At 39.8% G+C, this 27460-nt stretch overlaps 1 protein-coding gene across 8 annotated transcripts in view; it reads right to left on the reverse strand.

Annotated features, from left to right (window-relative positions):
- Positions 1-27460, reverse strand: part of JCAD (junctional cadherin 5 associated) — a 53577-nt gene that overhangs the window by 16193 nt on the left and 9924 nt on the right. For 2 of the 8 annotated variants that reach the window (XM_088150247.1, XM_088150245.1), the window contains exon 1: positions 13339-13565. The exons of 1 other annotated variant lie outside the window; for it this stretch is intronic. The gene's annotated coding sequence lies outside the window, so the exon portion shown is untranslated. Of the gene's footprint in view, positions 1-10177; positions 10287-10874; positions 13250-13338; positions 13566-13592; positions 13888-27460 lie in introns of those variants that run through there. 5 more of the 8 variants (XM_007437125.3, XM_025172479.2, XM_025172477.2 and 2 more) reach the window with 5 other exon arrangements.

Raw genomic sequence — 27460 nt, forward strand, 5'->3', positions numbered from 1 at the left:
CAGTTCAATGATATTCCCACTCAGAATGATTATCAGCTCCTGACCACCTCTCTGTGTGCTCTAAATCCTCTCCCATTTTCTACTTCTTCCCTTTCATTAGGGCTTCAGTGGCATGGAAGCTCATCCTTACTTGCCCCTTCCTGCTTATCTTCATTAAAATCTCAGCATCTTGCAAAACAAAAGGCTGACAAGCACAGGACACTCTTTCCACCTCTTTTCCAGATGCAGTTAAATATTTTTAAAACAAACTATCTAGTCCAACTATAACAGATTTAAAAGTTCAAAAAACAAAAAAAATGATCAGCATCAAAATATAATTTCTTCATTTTTAATGATGCTGACCATTGGAGGACTGCATTCTGACTAAGGAAACAAGCTAAATTTGTTCTTGTACAAAATGAGGGAAGGGGGAGATGAAGGAATGCTAGTGCAGTGTTCACTGGCATTCCATATAGAAGTTGTCACAGACTTCTTGAGTACTTGGCACGGCAGGGTGTGCGTTTCCTCAAAGCACATTCCTCTTTTCATAGGTTTTCCACTGCACATGAAAATGAATGTTAATCAGAACCTCAAAGTGAACGCAGTAAACCAGCTACGCTGTTCTTTCATATCAATGAGGGATGGACACTATTTTCTCTTAAACAACATTAAGAGACAGACTGGGAAGAAACATCAGAGGAACTTAAGTGAAAGTGTAAAGAATTTGGTGAACAAAGCAATTAAAATAAAAACTCAAAAGCAACCATGGCAGGATCTATTCTGAGATAATGGTATAAAGGAGGAGAATGTATCACTTCCTCTGCTGCTATTTGCCCTTAAGCTACTAATAGCAGATGGAGTGGGGAACTCTTAGCAGAATCCACTTATAAGAACCAAACAAGAACAGTGCCAGATGAACTTCTTGGGACATAACATTAAATGCAATTCAAATTCAGTGCTTGAGATCGCCTGTATTAAGAAATTACAAATTGCCACCATTTGCCATGGTGGAGCCTATATTTGATTGTGGGACATAATTAGTTTAATTGATTTGGGCTCATGTTTCAGAGTCAGACCCCCAAAATAACAGACTACTTCTGTAAAGCATCCTTCCAAAAACTACCCAGTTGTGTTGGAGTTAAACTCCCATGACTAAACTGGCTGCAGGATTAGTTTGTATCTGACTTGTTTGGAGGGAATCAGGTTAGGAAAATCAGCTGCAAACTATTACGTGGGCATTCAAACTGCAAAGGTATCTCTAGTTAGTACCAGACCCAAACAAGATCAGATGGAGTTTGCATGATAAGCGACAAGAAAGGAACATGTGCCTTGGCAAAACAGAACGACTGACCATTCTGATTACTGCAAGATTGATCAACTATTTGGTCTGGGTTTAAGAGGAAAGGTGGGAAAGCCTGGAGTCTTTCAAAGCCTTGGCATTTGGGATGTAGACTGGGCTGAAGTGTACTGTCTGCTGGGCAAAGTTTAGACAGTAGACACTAGCGGGACCATATTCTGGGTGCAACATCTGCCCATGTGCTCACCTTGCTCTGTCCAGTTCATTTCAGCCAAGTCCCAAAACTTTTTCAGATATGTTATTTGCACTGTGGGGGGAGGGGAGGGAGTCATTTTTGTCACTTGTGATACCCCGCTCTTGAATACTTGCTTTGCATCCCAATCAGCTGCACAAATTCAGAGATGAGAGAGGAAGTTACTATGATATGGATTTGTTACTCACATCTCAAGGTCACATGACCTTTAAAAGAGGTGCTCCTGCAAGTAATGAAACACAAGTAAAACACTTCTCTTTGAATGGATAAAGCTGTGGTGTCTTTTGCAAGATTACATGGCAGTTTCAAAAGCTGTTCCAAGCTGTCTTCACATGTCCGTGCACCCTGACTTTGTTTTGCTCAAGGTCCCACTGGAAAGGTTGCCTGTGTATAGACACCTATGTGCAAACAGAGACATATTTCAAAGCAGCCTCCTGAGCCTTGCAAAGGAGGCACTGTTTTAATGGTATAAAAAGAAGTACTTTATTCATGTTTCCACCCAGAGTTGCTGGAAGTCGGGCAGCAAATAAATTTAATTTATTATTGTTGTCTCCATACATTGTTTCCAAACACCTCGTTTGAAGAAAGAGTTCAAACACCCCAGGAGAACCCCTATATCACATAATATTATACTGCTGTTTCACCTATACAGTGAATTCAATGTATATCTCCTACTTTTCAGTATTGTACTACAGGTAGTCCCTGGGTTAAAAACATCTGGCTTACAGACAACCCACAGATACAAACAAGCTGCTGACTCAAAATGGTGGACAGCATTCTCCCTCCACCCAAACCAATGAACCACTAAAGCCATGCAATGCCTTCATAAGCGTCACAAAGTAGAGTGTACATTTTTAATATACTGTACAGCCTGTTTTAAGCAGCTCATAAAAACATTGCGTGGCTTCAGTGGTTCATCAGCTCGAGGAAGGAGAACACCGTCTATGATTTTACCTCGAGAATGCCCCTTTTGGTATGCAAGACAAGATGAAACAAAAGTACTGTGTTAACCTCTAATCATGATTTCTTTTCTATCTAAACTATTTTAAGACCCACACACACACAGATTCTCTCTCTCTCTCCAGACTAACTGACACTAAATACCTGTTCCGGCTTACGTACAAATTCAAGTTAGACAGAATTGGGAACAGAACTCATTCTTAACCTGGGGACTGCCTGTACATACTTCCAGTTTGACCTATACATAGCACCTGCACATGTACAGCAGAGAATATAAGATCTGAAACTTTAACATGCTCCCCCCACTCCTGCTATGCTACCTCATTCTAGCAAGGGGATGTTCTTGGAAGAGATAAGTGAAGAATGCTGGGAGTATACACCAAGAGTATATAATCTCAAGGCATGATGGTCATCCCAACTGTCCAGATAAGGCAAGCAGACATCTGTATGGGGGAATAGCAATATAGGAAGATGGTGGAGGAAAACGGTCACTTTAGTGACAACCACAAAGGTGTAATTTCATAGTGTGCAGGAAAAGGCAATGATAAACCACTCTGGTATTTTACCAAGAAAGTCACATGGTATAGACAAGATAAAGTGACTGACGATATAGTGCCAGATGATGGGGCCTGCAGGTTGGATGGCATTCAACATGGTACTGAGGAACAGCTGAAGATCTTTCAAGGTACTAATGTTGTTTATGATGTGGTTAGATTAAAGCCTTTGGGACATCTATTTGCTGAGAACGTCATGCAGGAAAAGAAAATACGAAGCTGCAAAGACAGAATTACAGTGGAACATGGAGCTTAAAAGGTAGGAACCTGGAAAGTTCAACACAAAAAAAGATGAAATAACTTGACTACACATTAACACCTTAGGCATCCGTGAAATGATATGAATTGGAATTTGATACTTTCAATCCAAAGATCATACTGTTTACTGCTCAGGACACAAAATACAAAGAAGGCACGGCACTGCTTTAGTAGTGAGGAAGGATATAGCAAAAACAGTACTTGGGTACAATGCAGTCAGTGACTGAATAATATCAATCAGACTTTACAGACAACCTTTTCATATGACGGTTATCTAAATTTAGTTTTCAGCCACTGTTGCAGAAGAAGTTGACAAGTTTTATGGTCAAGTACAACTGGAAATCAACAGAACATGCAAGCAAGAAATGCTATTTGTGGTTGAGAATGAAATGCCAAAGTTGGAAATAGTTAAGGAGGAAAACCTAGTTGGACTCTATGGCCTATGAAATGGAAATGAAGCAGGAGAACAACTTATCAGTTTCTGCCAATCCAATGATTTCTTCATTGCTAACATAGTAGTCAAACAACCAAAACAAGGCCTATATACATGGACATCACCAGACAGAGTACACAGAAATCAAATGGGCTATATTACTGGTACAAAAAAATAGAAGAGGTCAGTAATAACAGCAAAAACATGGCTAGGTGCTGACTGTGGAACAGATCACAAATTGCTCATGTGCAGATCCCAAGTCAAGCTAAAGCAGAAACACAAAGCCATCCAGATTCCATGATATCTTGAACATTTAACTACCATTTTCAAGAAGAATATAAAGAATTGTTTTGAAGTCTAGAACCTCACTGATAGAGAACCAGAGGAACTGTGGAATGAATTCAGGGTGTTAAGGATGAATGTGAAAAGAGACTGCCAAAGATCAAGAAATGAAAGTAAGCAAACCAGATATCAGAACAAACATTCGAAATTGGCAAGAAAAGAAGAGAAGCCAAAGCCAAGAAAGACAAAGATCTCAAGAATGAACTTAATAAAGAATTTCAGAAAGCTATTAGAAGAGACAAGAAGCAGTACTACAACAGCATCTGTAAAGACACTGAGGATGGAAAAAAACACAGAAATACAAGGAAAGCCATCCAAAAACTTTGAGCTCAGAAGGACTTCCAATTTTGAATTTGTATGCTAAAAGACACCAGGGAATGATAGTAACTGATTCAAAGAATATCAAAAATGAAAGGAGTATATTGAAATTCTGTACAGTAGACCTGTCAGCATTCAAGATACCTTAGAAGATATTCCCTACTTACAAGAACCTCTAGTACTAAAAGATGAAGTTAAATCAACATTCCAATCATTACCAAGTTGAAACTGGTAATATCTTCAGAAATAAAGCAACCAACAGAAGAAGAACCAGTAAAAGTTCTAACCAAACTATGCCAGCAAATCTGGGGAATGACACAGTGATCACTAGATTGGAAAGGGTCGGTCTAAATACCAATACTAAAGAAAAGAGATTTAAAGTGTACAAACTATAACACAATATACTTAATTTCACATGCTAGCAAAATAATTCTTAAGACTATCCAATGCAGATTAGAGCTATACATGGAAAGGGAGATGCCAGATGTTCAAATGGTTTTACAAAAAGCTGAGGAACAAGAGACATTATTGTTGATGCAATAAGGAAATTGAGAAAACCAAAGAATACCAAAAAGAAATCAATACATGCTTCATTCATAGTAGAAAGGCCTTTGACTGAGTCAATCATGTCAAGTTGTGGAATGTCCTTAGGAAAATGGGAATCCCATAACATCTCATTGTTCTTATGTAAAACCTCTACATACAACAGGAAGCTACAGTCCAGACAGAACATGATGAAACAGACTGGCTCCAGGTTGGCAAAGCAGTGAGACAAAGCTGTATAGTCTCTCATTTATTCAACCTATATGCTGAATATATGTTAAGAAAATCTGGATTGGAAGAATAGGAATGTGGTTTTAAACTGCAGGAAGAAATATCAATAGTCTGTGCTATGGTGATGACATTATTCTGATAACTGAAAATGCAAATGATCTGGAAACTCTATTGATGAAAGTCAAGAAACACAATGAAAAAAATGGAATTAACCAAACTAATGGCAAAAGGTAAAACAACCACCCTTAGAACTGACAAGAAGATACTGAAATCATAGATAGCTTCTGCCTTTTAGGGTCAACTAACAACTGTAAAGGAACGAGCAGTCAAGAAATACACCACATACTAGTATTTGGTAGGATAGCAATGAAGACCTTGGAAAAGATATTCAGATGCCATGCCGTGTCTACATCTATAAAGATCAGAATCATGCAGACAATGTTTTTTTCTTGTGACACTCCACAGAAGATAAAGTTGTCCTTTGAAGAAGCAAGTTAGAAAGAGTAAGACTCTTGAGAATACCACAGATAGCCAAAAAACCCAAATGGTTCATAGAACAATTCAATCCAAGTTCTCACTTGAGGTACAAATGACCACACTCAATTCATATTTTGGATACATTATGTAAAGACCTAGCTCTTTTGAGAATTCTGTAACGCTGGGAAAGGTGAAAAGAAAGAGAACAACCAGCACCAAATGGATGGACTCAATTACACAGCGATGGATACACTGTTGAAAGACCTGAAGGTCCAGGCTGGGGACAGATATTTATATGATCACTGAAAGTCAATACCTACTTGATGACACATAATCAACAAATCAACTTTAAAAATTTATGCTTTCTTTTCTTCCACCTATCCACTTCCTTTTTCCCCATGTGTCATTCCTTTTAGATTATAAATCTCAGAGCATGATTTGTCATAGCACTGATGGTTGTAAGCTGGTTTAAGAGCCCCCTTTACCTTACAAAAGAGGGATAAAAATCCATAGATTTTTTTTTAATGAGGAAACTTTACATGACTCAATCCATATAAAATCTTAGATTTCAAAGGGACTTTCAAAATCATCTAATTCAACCCTGCTCAGTGCAGAGCAACATTTACTTCTTTATGATCTGAGTCCAATAAGACTGCAAGAACTGATGAACCATTGCTTGAATGCAATCACAACACTGATAGAGGTTAATAAACTGAAGATGGCCTGACACAAATATTTTGAATAGATGGTTTCTGAAGGAGTTGAAAATCAAAATGCATAATTATGCTAAGACACAGAGGATTCTGGAGGTACAGCTCTTAATGAATAACAGGGAAAAGAAAAAGTTACAATGCAGCCAGGACTGCATGCTGTACCATAATATTCCCCTCCATCAAACAGATACAGACATTCTGGTTGGGGTGCCAATACTGTTAACCCTTGGGCAGCACTTCATAATGAGCTGCTCAATTTCAGAAACTGTCTTCCTGGGAAAAAAAAAATACTCTGACCCAAAACAGAGCTCACATTTATCCAGGTGGCTACTTTAACCATCCAGAAACATTATTTGCATAGTGAACTCATCTTAATTAAGCTTTTGCAAAGATTAGGTGTTTTTCCCTTTGTAGAACAAAAGGCCCTTGTTTGTTTCCCCTCCCTCTGCAATCAGAAGACCAGAGCCTGATTATTAATCTACAGGACAATACTTCATTGTAATCTGCCAGAAGGGGAAAAGATAAAGTGGCAATCATCAAATCATTCAGCCCCATTAGGTAGGCCAAAGTAAGAAGAAAATGGTTGGCTACGTAGACAGTATTTTTACAATTCTTCTAGGAATACCAAATTATTGCTTCCTCGTCCCATGCACACTTCTATCAATGGTAGCATGCCACAGAACTGTATGCAAATCAAGGGGTTAAGAGGCTAACATATGCAATTCCCATCCACTCTAGGCAGCATAGAACAGACCACCCCATAAGCAAAACACGGATGATCTCATCAGAAAATAAAAGAGCTTTGAACCTCATTGCTTTGTGGTTGACATATGCTTTGCAGATTACAGGTTTAGTCTCAGGATTTACAATCAAAGATTTGGGAGGCGGTTTGGGGCAAGGTGGAGTGGGAGCAGTAACCCACTGCCAGAAAGAGAAGACAATGATGGTTTAGGTAGAATAGCAATCCAACTAAATGTAAAAGCAGGCTTGTGAGACGCGTAACTTCATGCAAAACCATTTTAGCACAGTTCTAACATGTAGTAGTAGCAGATTGTGGACAAAAAACAAAACATGGAGATTAATAATTACTAGTACAGCATCATGCAAACACAGGTACCATTTCCTCACTAGTGATTTATAGCATCTTCTAGTGTCATTCAACTATCCTTATGCCTCTGTAGATGTCATCCCCTTGTGGTTCTCCAAATCAGGAAACAGACTGCACAATAAGACTAGAATCTACTTTAATAAATTAGGCTACAGGTAAAGAATCTTACAAATCTAACTGTGTCCCTCTTATACTCCAGCAAGGCAGGGAGGAGGTGGTCTGAGTCCTTTTGTAATACAGTATTTTCTCTTTCCCCAAGGCTGAAGGCATGCTTCTGCCCACTTTGCTTTTGTAACCATTTCTGAATATTTACACCAATCATCTCCATGATTCCCTACACCAGCAGCAATGAAGACAGGCTTTACACTACTACAACAATGGCTGAGTGGCCCCAGAAATTGGTATAAAACACATGGGCAGAAATGACCTCTCTTTATTGCCACAACAACTCAAGGGCTGGCTGTAATGATATCTGTCTTCCAATTTTCTGAAAGATTTAATCTCATGCAAAAAAAAACCCTTCAGCTTTACTACCAAATTCTTAGGATGCGTTAGAATTTTAGGGGGTGGTATTTTTGAATTTAATGTTGTGAAGTGGTGGAGGATACTGGAAATACCTTTTCCACTACAGATCTCTTGGTCATTCTGCATGGCATATTATTGGTCATAATCTCCATGGCAGATTATTGGTCATAATCTCCATGGCAGATTATGCTTCCTGATCTAGAAAAGCCCCCCAACGTTATCTTCTCTTGGGATCTAACTGAAAGGGTGGAGGAGAGTTAGAAAGGCTGCAGAGAGAAACAACTGTACAGCAAAAGCCACAACACAGACATATACTCCATAACCTAGTAAATACCTCATGAGTAAGATTATCACCTTAGCCACTTTATAACTGCAAGAAGCCCACACCAGAGTCATGAGATTTCAATCCAAGCTGTTATTTACTGAACAGTTTTTAGCCACTACATGAGATTTAGCCACTACAATTTTTATTTCCATTTTAAAAAATTCAAACACCATTTCTTTCCCATCAGATTGAACAAGAATGATTGAAAAAAAGATGAAATTTCTGCCACTTCAATAGGAGTCACCATAGCAAGCATCCATAGTTAGACTCCCTTAATTAGATACACTAGTAACAAACTATCACTGGCAAGCATAGCTTAGTGCAAATAACATTATAATTTCCATTGTTAAATTAAAAGCATATCCCAAATGAATAGAAATACAATAAACTAGTAACAATAATTATTCATATTGTCATTCCTTTATCACTGAATACTGTTTACATAATGCATGTGAACCCAAAGGACATGAGACCTTCCATAACACGACTGAACAAAGGAAAGAGTAGAATTGAGTTTGACTATTGATCACAACATACTGATGTACTTTCTCTGCCCATAATATAGAAGTAATTTCCATTCTTCGGAGGAATTTTTTGTCTTCCCAGTCTTGCCTACAGTCCTTTTCAAGATCAACTAGGTCAGCCTTAAGATTGATAAATGCAAGGTATTAGTGACCAACCAACTCTTGCTCCCAAAAATGTATAAATGATATTTAGGAATCCTCTCTCATGGGATGCTAGTGACAGCTGTATTTAACCCTTAAAAGGCACTGTTATTTTAAGGGCAGTCCAGGAATTAGATTCTGCAAGTTCATCTATGTACTGTATTAAATAAAAAGAATGTGCTACAGCCCTGCTGGGACTACGCCACAGAGAATTCAGAGAAGAGGGGAACTGCACATCAGTATTACTCTCCTTGAGCAAGAATCTTACCACAGTTTAAGGAAAACTAAGGAAATAAGGCAGAAGGAACTTAAACCAGATCCTTCCCTGACATTCTAGATTTAAGACAATTAAGAATCGTAAGACTTTTATCATTACTCCAAAGCAGAACAGTCAAAATTGTACTGCATTATCACAGCACTTAGCAGATGTACTAAGATCCTATCATCCAAAAAAAATTACATCCCTTTTCTCTGTTCACATGAAAACAGAGCAGCTGCCTTTTTTTGAGGCTGCAGTGGACTCTGCTGCATAGTAATTAGTGGGAAGGATGTCCTATTTTGATTTTTCTGAGCTAAATTATCTTGGGCTGGCCCTGGCATGAATGCAATCTTAAGACGGGTTGTTAAAGAGTGGTGAAAAACAAGATTTGTTTCTGCTTTTGACTATCCACCCAGATCTACTGACCGCATACACTGATCAAAGGAATCAAATCTTTCATTAAACTCTTTGATCTTAGGATTATAAAGATTTAAAACTTGGCCAACATTTGCTTGAATCTGTAGTTTTATCTGATTTTTTAATTGAGTGCCTTCACATTTCCTTCCTATCCATTATAAAGGTTATTTGAAATAGCAGACAATTTTATGTTGAGAAATTCAGAGAATGAGAGACCAGAAGTTCCTTGTAGTCTCCAACAACCATGAAATTCAACAGATTTACAATCCCTAGCTTAGGACAAAGCTTTAACTGTAGGGATACACTGGCACCAAGACTGTAGTTTGGGGAGTATCTCTTTAGGTTTTAGCCCTAATTTCCATTTACAAAATACTAGCAGTGTTGCCTGCCTGTAGTTAACAACATTTTGAAAATATAACAATAAAATCAAAACTTTGATAAAGCATTGATAATACACTAAATTCAAGACAAGCAATGAGATCAGCACAAGGTGAGAGAAGAGAGCAAACTGTATGCATACTTTGGGGTAGTCTTCCCCAGATGGGTGAACTCCAAGAAGTGCCAAACCAGGAGGACACCCAAGTTGAGTAGATATGCTTCAGAGGCTTAAAAAACCACAGCCTGCAGTTTTTAGCTGCAAAGAAGGAAAAGTATCAGCATTCCAAATTATATGAAAGGTATGTTCCCCCAGTTACCTGCTGCACAAGGGCTGGCTATGATCATTCACCAATCAAGGAGGACGCTCTTCTTGATCTTGCATGCTTTAGTCTAAGTCTTAGCATTCAGTGGAGGTTCTAGAATTGCAGGACTGCATGGTTTATCTTAAGTCCAAACTTTATTTAATTTCTCTCCCGTACAGAATATAATTACCTAAATGTAATTATTCAGAAACCAAACATTTCCACTTCTACAAGGGCAAGAAAACCAGAAAGGAAAAAGACTACCAGAGCTGTGCATATCTTCCTTTGGAATATGCAGGAGTGTGTATGGAGTACCTCTTTCTGAACTACTAAAGCATCTGTGTCTTTTGCTAGACTCACAGCTGCTCCAATGAGCCAGAAAAAGATGCTTTACATCTGCTCCCACATGTTCCAAAATGCCACTTCTGAAAGACATATGTTGCTCTATTAAGTATTCCTTTCCCCCCAGGTGAGCAGAAGCAGGAATTCATATTTATCTTTTGCAGTTACTGAAAAGGATCCAGGTATGTCACCTACCTTGAAGCAACAGAACTGACTGCGCTGCAGCCCGTGATGGCAACCTGTGACGTGCTTTCATCACCACTACACTTCCAAGCTTCCACAAGCTTTCTTTTTATCAGACACATTTGAAGCAGTTGGTCTTGAACTTTACCTCTTCTGTTAGGAACCTGCCCACCCAGGAAGCTATATAGGAGAGCCCCTTTTGAAGATGCTCCTGCCCTTGGAGGCTCATTTTTGTGGCAAATGAGAAGCTCCTTCTCCTGTGTTACTTAGGAAACACATTCCTTCAGTAGCTGCAATAGCCCCCCACTCTCAGCCTTTAGAAAAATCCAAGAAGAGACATTTCATTGTTCAAACTTTTAATTAATAAATGATTTAAATGCCTACTTTAATGTTAATTTAAAGCTTTGTCTTTTTAACTTTTTAAATTGTTTTTATTTCTATTAGCTGCCTTAAGTACCAGTCAGAGTGGAAAGGTGGGATATAAATAAATACAATTTATTTAGGTCAAATGCTTTTTTATTTATTTACAATATAAAGCCATGTGTTTAAGTATCTTCTGTTAGCCCACCTGCCAGCAAGAGGGTTGGCAGAACCAGAAAAATAGGCTTTTAGTGGATGGTGGTTCTTACTATCCTTCTCAAGATGGGCACGAGCTAATAGCTTACATCAGCTCTTCTAGTGGAGAACCAATGACAAGCCTAGATCAAGTGGTCCCAGGTGAAAAGCACCCTCAGTACGTCTATATTTGAATTAAAATGATCATGTCTCCTTCAGGTTGTGCTCGACTCTTGATAATTTCAATGCACATCAGCATTGTTTTCTTGGCAACAATATAGAAGTAGTTTGCTATTGCCTTTTTCATGGATTTTTTTTTTTTTTCACTTTTCAGCCTAGCCTAGAACCTGGATTTCTGGATTCTGAAGACTTTATTATTTTCTTGCACTAACTGTAGGCTTCACAGCTCTGATGGGTGCAAGATTTTTTCTGTCATATAAGATGCCACTTCTGGGGAGGGGACTTAGGATCTATAAAGCCGTATTACCTTGGCATTACATATAAATACCAGTAACAAGTGTCCACTCCCAAAATTGGCACTCGAGATTTTCCCTGTCCCTAAAGCTGGCCTTGATTCCTGGGAATTCCCCAGCAATCCACAGGACCCTACTAGTGGCTAAAACAATACGCTAATGATGGGTAGTATCAGGTTCAAATCTCCACCAGCTACTGTTATTATTTGTTACTATTTATTCAAGGTGAAGGCTTTAAAGAATAAAAGGAGCATAGCGCGGCATTCCCAAAGATGTTCCAAGTTTCTTAAAAAAAAAAAAATCACAGAGAACAGATTTACCACATAATGGATGAAGAGCTACAAATACAACCCAAGAAACAGAATATCAAGCAAGCAATATCAATTTCTCTTTAAGAGACGAAAGCTATAGCTCTTCCTTTTCTTAAAGAGCCTTGGAGATTTTCCGGCAAATCGCTCCCCCTACCTAGCAGGACTGCTGTGAGGATAAAAGGAAGTGGGATACCTGCAACGCGGAGTTCAGTGAGGAACCACTTAGGAGATAAAGAAAAACCTAAGATTTACATTCATGTCTTCTCCCCAAACGCCCACGCCCTTTCGTGCACTCCACAATTGTGTTTGCCGGACCCAGGTACCCATGATAAACTTGGTTTATCAAACTGACCAGTTCCATGGGTCTGTATGTCCCTGCCTAAGCCGCCTCACTCCACGGGCTAACTTAGCGCGCCCACCCGTTGAACCAAACTGTGGCTCATGGCTCGGCCTTTGCTGAGACTGTAATATAAATGCTCCTGACTGCTTCCGAAAGCTTCAGTCCCGTCCGACAGACATACCCCCTGGCTCACCCAACGCCAGACAGATGGAAAAGGAGCTGCATCGAGAGGAGGAAACACCCTCTCCAAATCGCGCTGCTCTTTCCAAACCTGCGAGGCATTAGGAAACCCTCGTGCCGTAAGCCCAGCTCCTTCGATTCCCCCCAGAAGCAAAGCGGCTCCCGAAGAGGACAGGCACAGAAGTTACATTCCCCCCTTTCTGAAAACCATTTCCCCTGACGAGACGGTCAACCGTCTCAGGCAGGCGGTTGAGCCCGGAAATCTGGCGCCCAAATTTGTAAATTATGGAACGGAGGGGCGGGAGGGGGGGAGAAGAGGGAGACCCCCCGCCCAGCAGCAACAGCCAAATTCTGGATGCACGTGCGGTTAACAACCGCACCCTCTCTCGGATCCGAGAGAGAGAGAAAGAAGAAACAGAAAGCAGGCAGGCGACCCCTTTCGCTCCAGAAGCGCGGCCGAAAACTTCGGAAGGGGCCAGGCTCGACTCGCTGGCAGTTGCGCAACAGCGAGGCTACTTTGCAAACGAGGGGAGAGAAGCGTCTCCCGTCTCCACACCCCCGGGAGTTTACAGCCCCAGCAAATCGCAAGAAACACTCGCGCGCGCCTGGCGACTTACGTGCTGGGCTGCGGCGGCCAGGGGGCCGCCCGCCATCGTAGTCTCGAGCTCGGGAGTCTGGCGAGGAAGCATCGCCGCCGAGCACGCCCGGCGGAGGGGGAGAGAGTGCGAGATGCCTGCGCGTCGCTCTCCTCTCCAGCGCCGCACCGACTTCGAAGTGAGAAAGCGGCTCGCGCGCTGGGCAAGGTTTCAAAGGCTCCCCGTCCGTCCGTCCGTCCCGCCCTGCCCGGCTCCCTCCCACCCTGCCCGAGCACCTTGTAGGGCTCCTTCGCCCGCTCCTTTAAAGAGGAAACAGACCGGGAGGTTGGTACGGCTTAGATAGCGCGGCGGCGGCGGCCGGACAAGCCCTCTGGGACAGCGTGGCACGTTAGTTGCTGCTTCGGAGCCGAAAATAGGGTACCTCAGGTTAACCATGGGGAAGAATGTTGTGGAAATCTCCTGTGTTATGCCCCACCCTTATTATCTCCTCCTCGAGATTTTTTTTTTTTTTAAGATTTTGTCTTGGCGCGCTGTGTGAAGCCACCCAATGCTAGGCTAGCTCCGCAAAGAGCCTGCTTTGGTGGGTGGCATTTTTTGGTCTGTGATGGCTTCATTTCTTATGAAATGGAGCCCCGGCTCTCCATCTCAAATCTAGATTTGTGTTAGGAGAGTCCTTGGTCGAAATCCAGTGAAAATCCACTTCTTTGACAGCAAGTTTAAGTTGTGTTAAGAGGCAGATACAATCCTCCATGCCCTGGCTCTAAACCAGGGTTCCTCAACCTTGGCAACTTTAAGATGGGTGGACTTCAACTCCCAGAATTCCCCAGCCAGCAAGGCTGGCTGGGGAATTCTAGGAGTTGAAGTTCGCCTGTCTTAAAGCGGCCAAGGTTGAGGAACCCTGCTCTAAACAACATAAACATGTTGACTGTTTCATTTCAGCACTGATCTCTAGAAGCAGGCAAGATAAAAAAAATCATTGGCAATCAGGACAGGCATACTTGAAGAAGTGGAATTTATCATCAAGAAGGAAAAGAACTCAGATCAAGCCTCTCACCCACCACTCACAGTCACAACCACCAAGGGGATGTAGGGCTGTTTATCCTTCAAATACTCTCACATGTCTCAGGGTAGACACAAAGTCCTTAAGCATCCTGGAGAAAATCAGAACTGTGTAGCTCAACTTACATAGAAACAGCCTATCAAGGGAGAGCAGCGATGATGCATTTATAACATTAGTCCTAAAATGACTGATTGGGGATGATATAGTAAAAGTGTGTTCTGTTTGGGGAGCCATGATGCAGGAAGAAAGTAATCTGCAAGAGATTTTGTCTTCTCACATCAACTTAAGTGTCCAACAGGCCAGTGACAGTATCATTTGTTTATGCTGTACAGGTTTCTCTCCCTCTTTGTCATGAAGCATTTGGATGTAGGCTTTGCTACCACACATACAAGCTCTTCTCATTTGCTTTTAACAATACCAAAAAAAAAAAAATGAAGTTTTGCCCAGCATGCCCAATAAAGTTTCATTTTTTCCTGTTTCTATTTGCTACTAAGAGGCTGTGCCCACATTATGACACCAGCCACATTTTAGTCCAATTCTGCATAGCCAGTCAAGATTTATGGTTAGCTGTGTCCTGTGAATCCAGAAAATTGGATTGAATAAATCATTGATTGGTTAACCATGAGGAGCATGTCACATGGAAACAGAGTAAAAGAAGTAGATTAAGATAAGAAGAAATAGGAAAAAAGAATACTAGCCAATGTTCAGAGCAAGCAGAAGAAATTGCCAGTTGAGAAACAGAAGGCTTTTATTTACATTGAATTGATGAGTAGGTGTGAGGTTTATTTGTTTTTTTTTTAATTTTTTTATCCTACTTTCCTTATTTTTATAAATAACTCAAGGTGGGGAACATACCTAATACTCCTTCCTCCTCCTATTTTCCCACAACAACTCTGTGAGGTGAGTTGGGCTGACAGAGAGGGACTGGCCCAAAGTCACCCAGCTGGCTTTCATGCCTAAAGTGGGACTAGAACTCTCAGTCTCCTGCTTTCTAGCCTGGTGCTTTAACCACTAGATCAAACCGGCTCTTATATATATTATAATGTATTATAGGAGTTACCCTATAAATGAACGCTTTGGAACTAGCATGAGTGTGCTAAGAAATGCTGCTACAGGGTTTCTGATATCTGTGTGTTGAGTCAAACACATTGTGTCCTCTTATTAATAGCTTTTATGAGATAGTCCTTTCTGCCAATTGGGTCTGTTAAAACTAGACACAATTTTATTTATTTCTTGTATAAGCCATACCATTGTCTTCAAGAGGATCAAAGCTTGGTTCCTTGCAACTGTTCTCTACTGTATGGGCATCTAAATTTGCAGATGCTTTTCTATCTTTACCTTCAATTATTTCCTTTCTTTTAAAACATAATAGCCTTTGAAACTCTCTGTTTCTTTCCTTTTTTATGAGGGCTGCCACTTAGAAATCCTTCCCTACCTGGGCAACCCTCCAGAGATGTGAACTTCAAATCCCAACATTCTCCTGCCCGAATCCACACATCTGGAAAACACCCAGCTTAGGGAAGGTCATTTTACATTAGAAGCTGTCAAGCTTTGTGTGGGATCTTTGTCCAGTGTATAATGTCCAAAAGCCCAATAGTGTGATACTAATATCTTATTACCTAATACTAATGGTTGTGACTAAACTGATAATTATCTTGCATCTTACTTTTAGAAATGATCTTGCATTTCAGTTACCAGACTGGAAATACTGGAAGAGGGGCATGATTATCAGCACAGCCCTTCTACATGTTACAGACTTGTACTTTTAAGTGTATTAATTTTTCATTGAGATATTTTTACAGTTTTCTCTACAACCCTTCAGGCCTGTTTTGCATTTCAGATATATTATCATAACCACCAAACACCTGAAGGCCACCATAACTAACTCTTCACATATGTAGATTAAGTAATGCAGCTATTCCCCCACCCCCCAGCCACTCTCTGCAGACTTTATTTTGCACTGCAGATATTCTGGAGCTGTAAGAGTACTATATGCTCAATCACTTTGTAGGAAAAAAACACTCTCTCTTTAAAAACACGTGCACCTTATTTTTTTCTCTGAAGCAAGACGATGCCCTAGATTTTACTGCATCATTCTGGTGAGAAAATAACTGTCATATAAAAGAGTCACATTTCTTGGTAATTCTTTGTTTCCTTTCTGACAGCATTTTCATATGGTTGGGGTAATGATCACAGTTTTTTTAACAACTTCCCTAAACATTCCTTCACTTGTAGAACTTTTAAGATTTGTGGATGGCAAGAAAACCAAACAAATTCTTTTTCAAATTCGCTCCTTGTCATACTACATAAGCTTGTTCACTCCCCTCACTAGATGAAACTTTTCAAAGCTCACATCATTTACTCAAAAACAGCCTCATTTGAGTATGTTGAGTAATTCTTAAAGAATATTGGTATAAACTATTGGTTAAAGCTATAATATACAGATTTTTATGTTATTTATAAAATACATATCTAATCTTTCTTTTGAAAGTCTAAGCTGGTTAACAAAACAGCAAAAACATTAAAAAAAAAGCTATAAGGACAATATATAAAAGACAAAACAAGGTATATATGAAAATATTTTAAATAGACTGATGAAATACTTAGAAATTTTCCATAGGTTGATCAGACCCCTAGGTTTTTCTCTAAATTGTGACTTTCATGTGATAAGTTTTTTTAAAATGATTTCCAGCTCAGTTATTGGGCTTATATTTTGACCTTGATTTCTTTGAGGAATTTAAGTGATTCATTTCAAAACAATACAGACATAAGGAGAAAGTTATCATTTTACCCCCTTGATATTCTGGTAGGGATTTTGTTCTTGATTTAGTTATTAGTTGTCATTGCATCAAAGGCTGCAAATACTTATGGATGATGTTAGGGGGATAACTTAAATTTGATCCTAAATCTTATGAGAAATTAATACTGAGATAATGGTTTATAAACTGCTTCTGGAGCTCTTGGGCAAAAAGTGATACTGACACTTTGGATCACCTTATTAATCTTTTGAACATTTGATATGTTAGAAAAAGAATGGTTGAATTTATTCACTTAAAACATATTCTGACTTTATGGTTTGGACCCAATGCATTAGGAGTGTCTGAAAGCCCTAAATAATTAATAATATTAGAAAGTTTTGGAGGTTCCCAAATCTACAGTTAAATTTTATGTACAATTGAGAAATATTACTTAGCTAGAAATGGGAAACCTCAACAAACTTAGAATAAAAGTCTGGAGCTGTTCTAAGAATTAATTCAGCTAGAGGTTTTTTTTTAATGTTAAATTCATATTATATGATCTTAAGGTGTAATTAATTCAACAAAATATTCTTTTTTGTGTTTATAGGACACCTCAGAGAATACATAGCAAGGACTGGAAATGTAGTAGTTCTAAGGGGACTCTGACTCATACCTTGTAGTCTTGTACAGATATACTGTTTTGGTGTAACAGTCATAAGGTTTTCAACATGTTGGGAAGAAAAATAAGAACAAAAGATGTGATTGTGTTGCTAAATTACATACTGAAAATTTGGAATCTTCTGACTGTGGACTATGAACAATTCTGTTTCACTCTGGTGAAAAATTTCTGTTACATCAGATTTTAAACCCTTGATTGAAGGTATGCTTTTTCTCTCTATATAGGAACTAGCTTCCTGGAAAGTTTGATCAATATTACTCTATGAGGTCACATTTTAATTTGCTATATAAGAAGGAGGGATGTTGGTTGTTTTATATACACTTATTTCAGTACTGTTTTCTTGTTCTGTTGTAATCTTTCCTCTATTTCTTCTATGTCTAAATTTCCCAACTCTTCTCTCAGACATCCCCATGTGCTAATCATCGTCTGTTCAGGAAAACCTCTGATGTTTCTGCATGCCTTTTGGGTGATTGGGGGGGGGATGGGAGATTTTCCTTCCAAATAAATACTAGCTTATTTCAGGATTGAAGTTATATTAAATACATTCAATCTTCCCTTTAATAATAAATTAGGGATTTCAGGCCAGAATTACACAGACTACATACCTTAAATGACAGTATTTAAAACTTCTGTGAAATCTTGGAGAGATCAATACAAATTACTCCTCTTATCTCTCAACTGTACTAGAATTATATATTAAACAACCATTTAGTACCAATAAATAGCTGAAGATGGTGCCCAAAGCTAATACATACATTGTACTGTTAACATTTAACAGATAAGATAGATGGGTCAATTATCTCTGAACCCTTAGGCCATTCATTGTTGTTTCATCTAAGTTATAAAATGATACCTACACCTTTTGGATGGGATGGGAGAGTCTAAATGGACATTGGCAATTAAAACAGTTTTACAAAAGCTCATATGCCATATCAGAGTGGCTTTCTTAAATTCAGTGGTATTTCCATTAAGATACAGGGGATAACTTTAACAAGAGATCAGCTGCATTTTACAATTAAAAGTTTATTTTCCAATTAGGAAGTAGGGGATTCTTGGGGAAGTTCAAAGCCATTCTCACAGTAAATCAATCAATACTCATAAAAATGTTTCTAGCCTGCCTATCAGAATATATATCTATGGGCATTCTATACTGCCATACTTCCGTTCTCCAAGCCTCCAGAAGCTGTTTGAAGAAGCTGTTTGATGGTCTTTAAGTCTGCCCACCACAAAATACTGAGAACAAGCAAAAATCTAGGTCCTACATTGCAGTAACACATATCACCTCACCATCAATTCCAGCTAACGAGCAGTAACATACATTTCTTGCACAGTCCACCCATGTTCTTAGTACATATTGTGTGCATTTATTTGGTGGTATGCAAAACAACAAAACTGGTTACTGTGAAGGAAAGTTGAAAAGCTATCAAACCATCTGGAAAGACCTGAAGTCCAATAGCCAGGAAGTGTAGGGTTGGAGGGGTTTCTGCAAATGGAGAACCATATTGTTTACAGAGCCACAGTGTTAAAAAAAAGAGTAGATTATGGTTTCAAATATTTTTCAGCTCAGCCAGACATAAATTGGCTCAGCTCTCAGACACAGCTGCCCTCATAGGATCACAGAGCTGTTTTTGAACTAGCATGGAGCTACTATACAGTTCTACAAACTTGGCCGTGCTAGCTCAGAACCACAAATTTGTCAGATCTGTTCAGCCTAGTGTGTTGTGCAAATTCAGGCAAAGCGGATATTTTATGGTTCAGTGTGTCATGCAGACTCATAATCCTTCATGAATTGAGTTAATCCCATCATGTTTAACCATGTGGTGTGAGCACAGCTATCTGTACCTTGAAAAAGGAAACACTCAAAATTTGTTGTGCTTCCAATTTCTTAATCCAAAGAATTGTATTTACATTTGATCTACATCTCCTTTCCTTAGATCCTGAAATGTTGGTTCAGATATGCTAGTACTTAATAATATAAACTAGATTCAGCAGAATCAGGTCAATTCAGTCTGCTTCTGGGATTCAATAAAGCAGGATTCCCTTTAGAGCCGCAAGATTTCACTGAGCCCTGTGAGCATTTTGATGCTTAGAGGGCAGGGAAAGGTAAATAGTGCAAGAGAACTCTTGTTTTTCCATATATGAAAAATGCCAGAAGAAGACGTAAGAGAAGGACTTCTGATTACAGGTAATAGGATAGATCAAGGGCTGTCCAATCATGATACCCTGGGGAGAATGTTGAATTTTATATCAGCTGGGCTGTACAACACACCTGTGGTTAATTTAGTCATGTTTTACTGAACCCAACTTTCTGGATTTGTGTGGTACATTAACCACATTGTCTGGATTTGCACTACACAGTAGGCTTAAATTTGTTTAGCTAGAGTTTGGATATGTTATGCAAACTATTGTTTTGCTATTTCCTGCTTTTTAGTAAAAGGTTAAGTCTCCATTTGACGCCTGGTACTAATACCTTAAGTCAATTTTAAACTACGCCTCTGCACTTAGCCTTCTATGATGTTGCAAATTTATTAGCAATTCCAGCTGTTTTGTAAAATTTGCTAATTGAACAATAAAGGGGATAAATAATTATTTCCCATACAGTAAATGGAATGTGAACCTTTTCTTATCCCAAATCTGTAAACATTCACCTTTCACAACCCTTCCTGTGCCTAGCTATCTGAAATTTAGTAGGCTTTATTCCCACAGAAAAAAAATATATCCATGTAAAAGTATCTTATTCTGACCAAAAAAAAAATATTATAGGCCTTTTTTGTTTTTGTTTAAATCAGCATTCAAAGGAACCTTGCTACAAAACCCAGGCATTGAGTTGGGCAGCTGTTTTTCCTCTTGGGATTATTTTCTATGCTTGCAAATTAATTCCATCTTGTAAAAAAATGACTGCCATTTGTGGATGCCCATGCTGGTCAATGGGAGGCAGGGAGCATTAGTTTTCCTGATCTCATTTTAAATTTGGGACTTGAATCAAATCAGACAGCTTTGGAGCCAGTGCGACTTTACACCAACTACAGTGGAACCTCAGTTTACGAACTTAATTCATTCCGTGACTCTGGTCGCACCCCGAATTGGTCGCAACCCGAAGCAAATTTCCCCATAAGATTCAATGTAATTACCGTTAATCCGTTCTGGTGTGGAGGACAGGGAGACGGCTATTGCTTGGAGGGAAAGTCCCCCTCCCTATGACCACGTGTCAGGGGCGGAAAATGGCCGCGGGCCACGTGTCGGGCGGAAAAATGGCCGCAGACCACGTGTCGGGTGGGAAAATGGCCACGGACCACGTGTCAGGGGCGGGAAAATGGCCGCGGACCACGTGTCAGGGGCGGAAAATGGCCGCGGACCACGTGTCAGGGGCGGAAAATGGCCGCGGACCACGTGTCAGGGGCGGAAAAATGGCCGCGGACCGTGTCACGGGAGGGAAAATGGCCGCGTATCCTGTTCGTACCCTGAGGCGGAGTTCACAAACCGAGGTAAAATTTTGCGTCAGGAGCTGGCCGTAACTCGAAAAGTTTGTTAACAGGCATTCGTAACCCGAGGTACCACTGTATTCCTGGAATTGTAATCTGGGACCAGGAGTGAGTATTGGGTTCTGTAACCTTTCAAGGCTTTGTAAAAATACTCTTCTGCCAACATGGATGAACCACCAGTGTTCCAATATGAAGACTGAAAGCTGTGACTTGCTCACAATTGGAAATGCATTATTTGATTTTTTGTAACTGGAGATCAGAACCTGAATGTGCAAACTGGCTTCATTAAACAATATCCCATTTCAACTGAGTAGCTAATTTGAAAATTCTGTGTGTTATTCTTGTGATTGTCTGTGAACATATATAACTTGTCTCTTGATGTTAGGACACTCACTTGTGCAAAGCGGGCGGGAGGGGGACAAACCAGTCCACTTAGCATTTATCTCAACAGGATTTTCAGCAAGATTAACATGCTTTATTGGCTTTCATAAATGTCTGTATTCCATAAATATTACCATAAATCTTTTTACCATTGATTGCCATGGCAAATGCTGCTGCTTTTATTGATCAAAACAGACAAATTTCAATTACTGTGCCTTTAGGGAAAGTACTGTAACATGGCTTCGGTTCATGCAAAGAGCTGTGTACTATCACTGTAATACAATTTACCTGCTTCTGTATTCAGTATTTAGTTAAGATTTTGAGCCACCATAGTGTAATGTGGCGTTATGGAAATGGGAGAAACAGCTGCCAACATTGCTTGAACATCAGCACTTCCTTTACTTTCTCACTACATTGAGAAGGAAACATTGATTTCCCTTTATATGAGCCTCACAAAGGAATGAATGGCTGAGAAATTGGTGCAAGGAACTGCTTTGATCCTCTAGCCATGCCTCTTCATTGGAATTTAACTATCTGGTTGGGTGATCTGACAGAAACATTTCAATGAGTCCGTTTAGACTGCCAGATTATGCTGCCCATATGATAAAAAACAGGTATCTATGGAATAAACACTCTCTCAGTTAGGTATTGGTGGCTTCCTGACCCTTGTTTTTGCAGCCCTGAGACCCCTCCCTAAGAAGGGTATAACTTATTTCCTATGGCCGATGATTACTGTATTATTGTGGTATTATGACCTCTGTTTGTAAGGGACCATAATTCCTCCTAAAATTACCAGGAACCATGGTACCAGCAAACACACTAGGGAGCAAATGTATCTTTATGTTAAAGTAGCAATTTTCTTTGTGATCTAAGGGCACAGATCTGGCATCCGTTGGAACCAAGAAAGCAAGTTACATTGTTGAGAAAAAAAATATGGTGCATTTTAAAAAATCTGTTGTTTGCCATAACTATAACAGCAATATGTTATTTTCTTCCTTTTTGAAAGTTCAAAGACTTCAAGTTTAGAACAGTCACATGGGTGGATAATTGATATAGAGCTTGCATTCATTGAGGGGCACCATAATCAGCAACTGGCTGGCAGTGGCCTAATTTTGCAAATCTACAGGGAGGTGTACCCCAGGACACCTCCCTAGCTAAAATTACACTGCTTCTGTTGCAGTGAACCACAAGCAGCAACAGAGCTGAACTAGCAGTAACATTATCTAGACTGGGAGAAAAGAGTTTTGTACTGTAACTTAATTTTCTTATAAGAAAAGGGAAGATGCTAACTTATATTTTAGCTGGAAATATCAAACTCTTACAATTAATAGATTTTTGTAATAAGACAAATGATATCTTTGCTGAATATCTGGAAGCAATGTGAATATCTTTTCACCTTTTATTTCCCAAAGTATCTTGCAAAACATTGTTCATTGTTCCACAATTCACATGTTCTCTAGGGCACATTGGCTAAAAGACCAAGCTACAAATCAAAAAGTGCTCAGTCAAATCTCTTATTTCCTATGAATAATAACAACTACTACTGCTACTACTCATTCGGTAGTAACTAGGGCCACATATCGTGCTAAGGCATGTAACTGTTGTTTGTGATATGATTGGCTTCTTGGTTGGTATCTGGTTGGAAATATATCTCTGATGTGAATTTTTTATGCTGGGACCAGTGATGTGGCTACTGACTACTTTAAATCTATTTCCATTCAAATTGTTTGGAGTTCCAAGAGATCATTAAGTCTCTTTTTGTCTCCCCATTATAGTTACTAGACCTCCTACCAGTTACTAGGCTGTTTGTAGATATTATGCAACCCAGATCTATACAGAATCTCCAAGAGGGAATATTTTAATGCTATGTCCATAGAATGCAAAGTTCCTTCATTCTCCAAAAGTCCCTTATGTTGGGCCCCTTACTGCTGAATTTGAGCTGACATTGTTTTTGTTTTTGTTTTTCTTCTCCAATGTATTTAACAGAAAGGAATTTTATACACACACACATATATATACATACATACATACATACATAGAAAAAAAATTGCCCCCTCCTCTTCCATACAGGCTCCATTGGCTTTAGCTCTGGTAGCAGGAGTGCCTCTGCTACAGATTTTCCCCACCCACCCCTTGATACGTAGGATTGCTCTATTAGTCCTGAAGGTACAATAATTTTTGGTTTTCTTGACAACTGACTAATCTTTCTGGAAGCTGTAACTGGGAGTTGGTTTTCAAGTTTATGGCTTTGGTTAATTTTCTTTTCTCCCCGGCAAATCCTTAAGCAATACATCTTAAGTCAGTGCTAACTGATAACTTGCTTATTGATGATTGCTTACATATCAAATTGGTGATTTGTTGCTTACACAATAATAGAATTTTGTACTTTTCCAGTAATGTGATATGCCAATATTCTAGCAAAATATACTTTGGGGTCCTGCAATAGGGGGCAAAACTCATTTTCAATCTGCATTCAAGAAATGATTGCTGAGAGGTAAAGCAATATTTTTTTTTCAAGTTTCTCTTAGATCTTTCCCAGCAGGAAACAATTATGTGTAATACCAATTTCCTGCAGAATTTCACAAATCCTTCCCTGTAGGGATTTCACCTTTCAGTGGTCCCTAGAATACAGAACACAGCTTATACAGTAATTGGAATAGTAGTTGTCAGAGATTGTTGCTGTTCTTGTTATTATTAATATTAGTTTCTGGAGATGGGAGTGAATATACCTCTGTCGGGATTGGATCAGTTAGATGGGCTGGGCAGAGGGGATCACAGAACAGGACGCTGCTTCAGTGGGTTGGCACGCACATGCCTGCACATCACTTGACCAACTATCTGAACGATCTCCTTCGAAATGCACTCGGTTCACTGAACTGCAGATAGCAGTTTCACTGCCAGCCCTTGGTGCTGCAGTTTACCCTAAAACCATCCTTGGTACGTTAATAGACTCCAAGACATAGGCACAAAACTGTCTCTTCCCACCCCCAGTAGATCACTTTGAAACAGTGAATTAAGTCACTAACCCACAAGCCACCATGCCTTGCTTGGTTCCCCCAAGCAGCCATTTTATACTGTAGATCACAAAGGAGGGGGTGGGTGTCCCTTACCTTTTTGATTCTCCCCCAGCTGGCGCGAAAAATATATAGAAATAACTCTAGTCATGCAGTCAGGGTCGCTGAGGACAAAGTTGGGGGAGGAAGGGGGGCTTACCCACCCCACCCACTTCTACCCATCTTTTCCCTTCCTGTATGGCTGCAGGGGGTGAGAAGTGAAATGGCCACAGAGACTGGATGCCTAGAGAGGCTCCCTTTTGGCTGGGCTTTTCCAGAACTTCCTTTTCATCCCAGATGGTGGGAAGAGAAAGTTGGGATGAGTGGAGGGGGGATTTGTAGACTGGGGGGAGGGAGTTAGTTTAACTCCAGCAACCCCAGCTTTATTCTGGGCCAAACTTTGTGTGTGAGGGGGGTGCCTTTTTGTTAGTCTTGACTCCTGGCGGCTGCCTGGACCAGTCCCTGCAGTTTTCTTGACAAGATTTCAGAAATGGTTTGCTCTTGCCTGCTTCCTAGGGCTGAGAGAGGGACTGGCCCAAGTTCACCCAGCTGGCTTTGTTCCTCAGGTGGGACTAAAACTCATGGTCTCCCAGTTTCTAGCCTGGTGTCTTAACCACTACACCAAACTTCCTCTCAAACATCATTTCTTTGGAGCATTGTCTGAGTTTTCCTGTTTACAGGATGAGCCTGTCGTGTGAAGAGGGACTTCTCAGCAAAAGCTGCTGGAAAAAGTGTATAGAAGCTAAGGAACTGCTGGGAGAGAAATCGAGTCCTTTGAAATGTATTCTCTTATCTCTTCCTAGTAACAAAACTCAGTGGACTGAGGCTGCTGGAAATTCTGGCTTAACACAGATTTCCCTGCATTTCCTGTTGGCACTCTAGACTCTGACAGCAAAGAAGATCTAGACCTGTCCACCTTGTCAGAACGTAAACTTCTGCGTATTTGTGGGGTATGCACAGGTTGAAAATGTGAGTCAAGCACCTCTCTTCTGCTTATTAAAGCAGCCTGTTGTTTTTCAGGGTACACACAAGCAGGTTTACAAGTGTAGGTATAGTAGCAGAAATATACATGTATTTAAATACTTAAAATGTTGGGATGTCTGAAAAAAGATTAGCTGTATGTGACTGTAATCTCAGATGAGCAGGTTCTGGATGTGGTTTTTACCTGAACCATCTGTTCTGTTCAGTTCCTCTCATAGCTTGATATAGGAGATGTTGAGTAAGTTATTATTTATGTCAGCATAAACTGGTGGTACCAGTCATACTTGTTCAATAGGGAACCGTAAACCAAGCATTTTTCCTCCACAGCATATGTATATGATGAGATAATACACATCTGTTAGAGACCAGTCACTGAAGCTCCGTAAACATTGGTTATGCAGCTGTTGGCAGAGCAATGGTCTTCACTGCTGTAAATTATATAATGTTTTAGAAAAAATCCATTTCATGGTTAGATAGTCTGGATTAAAACTGAACCTCAGCCCAAACAATATAATCTGCATGTTTGAGAATTATCCAGAAATTGGGAGAAATGTTTTTATCTGAAACCCTGTCCCTAAGAATTACTTCATGTGCTACATGTATAGTATATGCCTATAATATTTATTTATTTATTTGATTTGTATGGCCACCCAGTTACAAACTGCAGTTAACAGGATTAAAACCAAAACAATACACCAACAAGGTAAAACAGCACAAAAGAAATGATAACGTTGCTGAGGCCAACTCACAGTCATTCAGTTTCCAACCATTACAGATGAGTTCATGTAGTGCAATGCCTGGGATAGAAGCCAGGTCTTCTAGACCTTACAAAGACAAACAGGCTCAAAGCAATCCAGATCCCAGGGGCTATGTTTTTCTAGAGGGCAGGGACCTCAACAGAGAAGGAACTCTCCTGGGTCCCTCCTGATGACACTATTTTATAGAGGGGACCTGGAGCATTCTGCTACATTTTGTTGGATGGGCAAAGTCAAGTAGAAATACACAGTCCTGCAAGTAACCCAGCCCTGTGCTATGAAGGACTAAGACTATGCAATTGGATACCAGTTCTGCCTGAGGGAGTACTACTCTATCCAAAACTAAAGTTGGAAACTTCCCAGATCCAGGGAGCCCTATCACCAACAACCATTTGGTCTTGTTAGGATTAAGCTATTATTTCCCATCCAGAACCTCACAGCCTCCATACACTGGGAAAGAACCTTGACAGCATCATTTGATCAGTTGGGACAGAGATATATAATTGAGTATCATCAGCATACTGATAGATGACTTCACTCAGCAGCTTCATGTAGATGATAAATAGGAAAGTATAGAGCCTGGAGGGACACATAAAAAGTAGGGGTCTGGTGATAGATCTCTCCCTTCTACCAACACAGATTAGAACCACCCACAGAGGAAGGAAGAAAACCACTGGAAGGACATGAAGATGGGACAAACACGGGTGGATCCAGCAATGATTTCTTGAGGAAAGGATGGACCATTCCCTCCCTTCCTCTTGTTCTGAATAATACGTTAAAATATTCAGTGATCTGTGCTTGTTATCTATGAATTGCTGATGTGGAATGTAATACTGGAAATCAGTTATTGGATTTCCTGTCCAATTCTGTAGTAAGAAGCAATATATCAAAAGAATGGGCCTATTTTATCCAATATAAATGTTCTAAAGTGTGGGGAAAACTTTTTCTATTTTAAATATAACAATTTCTAGTGCAGTAGCTCTGATTCTCTGTTGTAAATCTTGTACTCAAGAT

This window comes from Python bivittatus, unplaced genomic scaffold (assembly GCF_059951505.1).
Source record: "Python bivittatus isolate LINGU-HERP-01145 unplaced genomic scaffold, Pbiv_v1 ctg000610_np1212, whole genome shotgun sequence".
Lineage (NCBI taxonomy): Eukaryota > Metazoa > Chordata > Lepidosauria > Squamata > Pythonidae > Python > Python bivittatus.